Source organism: Propithecus coquereli, unplaced genomic scaffold, assembly GCF_000956105.1.
Source record: "Propithecus coquereli isolate 6110/MARCELLA unplaced genomic scaffold, Pcoq_1.0 Scaffold81, whole genome shotgun sequence".
Lineage (NCBI taxonomy): Eukaryota > Metazoa > Chordata > Mammalia > Primates > Indriidae > Propithecus > Propithecus coquereli.
In genome coordinates, this window is record NW_012154285.1 from 2,314,096 (window position 1) to 2,316,374 (window position 2,279).

The following is a 2,279-nucleotide window of genomic DNA, read 5'->3' on the forward strand; positions in this document are numbered from 1 at the left end:
GAACAGGCCTCGTTTAATCCTAAAGAGACTTAACACCAGCTAGGAAGCCATCTGAAGCTTGCTGTGGTTTTTTCTCTTGCTTGTTTCTAACAGGGGTGATACCTACGTATAGCTCTATATACCTACATATAAATATATTAATTTATTTTTAAATAAATACAAATTTGTAAACAGCTATTAATATATATACATAGAACTGTGTTGGAAGGTAGAAACGGTGGGATGTGTTGCTGGATTGGATGAGGAGTATATTGAGCCCGCACTAGATGAGAACAAGTTCTAGCCTCCAATTGCTTTTACCCGAGTTTAACCAAAGCAGTGATGAAGAGGGACCAGGACGGAAGCACAGAGGGGCATGAAGTGACCGCACCACCATTGGTAGCCGCTGCTGACACAGCCACCCCACCAGGTCAGGCCAGAAGAAAGGTAAAGGGGTGACTGCAACTGCAGACTCAGCCAGGTCCCCAGTTTATCCGGCTAAAGGGCTGTGGACTGGTTTCTTTTGCTGGTTGCCACAGTGTGGTTGCATCAACCCTCCAGGTACACCCAAAAGGCTGTGGAAATCAGTGGGCACCAGTTACCCAGCGCCAGATGTGCCTGAGGTGACGTCTCGGAGTCCAGCTTCCCCGCCTCCTCTCCAGCTCCCAGGGGCGAGCAGAGAAAATGTGGCCACACCCCCCAGTGTCCTCAACAGAAAGAGGGATACAGTCAACCCAGGGAATGCTGTGCAGCAGCGGGTGAATGCTCTGCAGTGCATCAGCGTGGTGGATCTCGGCATGTTTAGCAAAAAAAAAAAACCAAGCAAGCTACAGAAGAGTACACACTGTATGTTTGCTTTTACAGAAAGGTCAAAAACAGGCAAACCCAAAAAAGTTCTTGTTAGGAATCCATACATATTAGAAAAACATAAGAAAAGCAGGGCTTAACAGCATCCAGGGCACTGGTTTGTTCCAGGGGAAATGAGAGGGAAATTGAAGGAGGGATTGGCAGGATGCTGGTCGTGTCCCATTAAGCTGGGTGGCAAGTCCATGCTGTGCACGTATTATCCCGCCCACTGTGCTTATACACTATAGTCAGTCTTTCTGTAGGCTTCCCATGTCTCACAATTTAAAAGAATAAAAGCAGGGCCCCAGAACTCTGATGACCATAGTAACTATTTTACTTCACCAAGCCCGGGGTAAAAAATTGGAAACAAACTGAAGTCCTTCAATGGGGGAACGGCTAATAAAGTATATTATAATGCATATTGTGCAATACCATACGCATCAGTTAAAAACAAGAAGACCGTTCTCAAAGAGGTTGTTGAGAGATAGAAACCAAATTGCGGAAGGCTATGTTAAAACTATGACTAGGCTGATCCGGGGCACCGACTTCTCCGTTGATGGCTCACAGTCAGTTACAGTCAAACTCCTCATTCTGTGCTTCCCTTTCTCACTACTTAAAAAAAGAAAAAATAAAATGAAAAAAGAGAATATGTACAGTTGCAGAAAGATACATACAAGACACCAATGGTGTTTAAAAATGTCTTCGTTGGTATATATAAGATATATTTTCTATACAGTAACATACATGTGTAGAGAAAGAACTGGAAGGATATCATAGTGGGTTGACTGGTGGCCTCCCCCGAAAAGATACGTCCACCTGCAACGTGTGAATGTGACCTTATTTGGACGAAGAGCGTTACAGGTGTAACTCAGCCTCTTGACACGAGGAGATCATCCTGGATTGCCTGGGCAGGCCCTACTCTGATGGCAAGTGTCCTTATAAGAGACACAGAGGAGAAGGCCATGTGACACAGAGGCAGACACTGGAGTGATGCAGCCACAAGCCAAGGAATGCTAAGAGCCAGCAGAAGCCAGAGAAGCAAGGAAGGATTCCCCCAACACCCCCTGCCAAGAGCCCTGCTGACACCTTGATTTCCAACCTCTGCTCTCCAGAGATGAGAGGATACAATTTCTCTTGTTTTCACCCACCCAGTTTGAGGTCATTTGTTACAGCAGCCCTAGGAAACTAGTACAGATATCCATTAAACTGCCCACAGTGATGGCCTCTGGGGAGGGAGGGTGGACCCAGGACTGGAGAGGTGCCAAGAGACGCTGTCATCTTGTCTGCCCTGTTCCCACTTTTTTATAAGGAGAATGGACTCGGTTATTCCTTACAGTATTAAAATTTACTGTCTCTGTTTACCTGTTCATGATCTGAGTCCCTCCTGAAATGTCAGGTTCACGAGAGCAGGGATCTTGGTTGGTTTTGTTCAGCTCGTGCCAAGCACAGAGCCC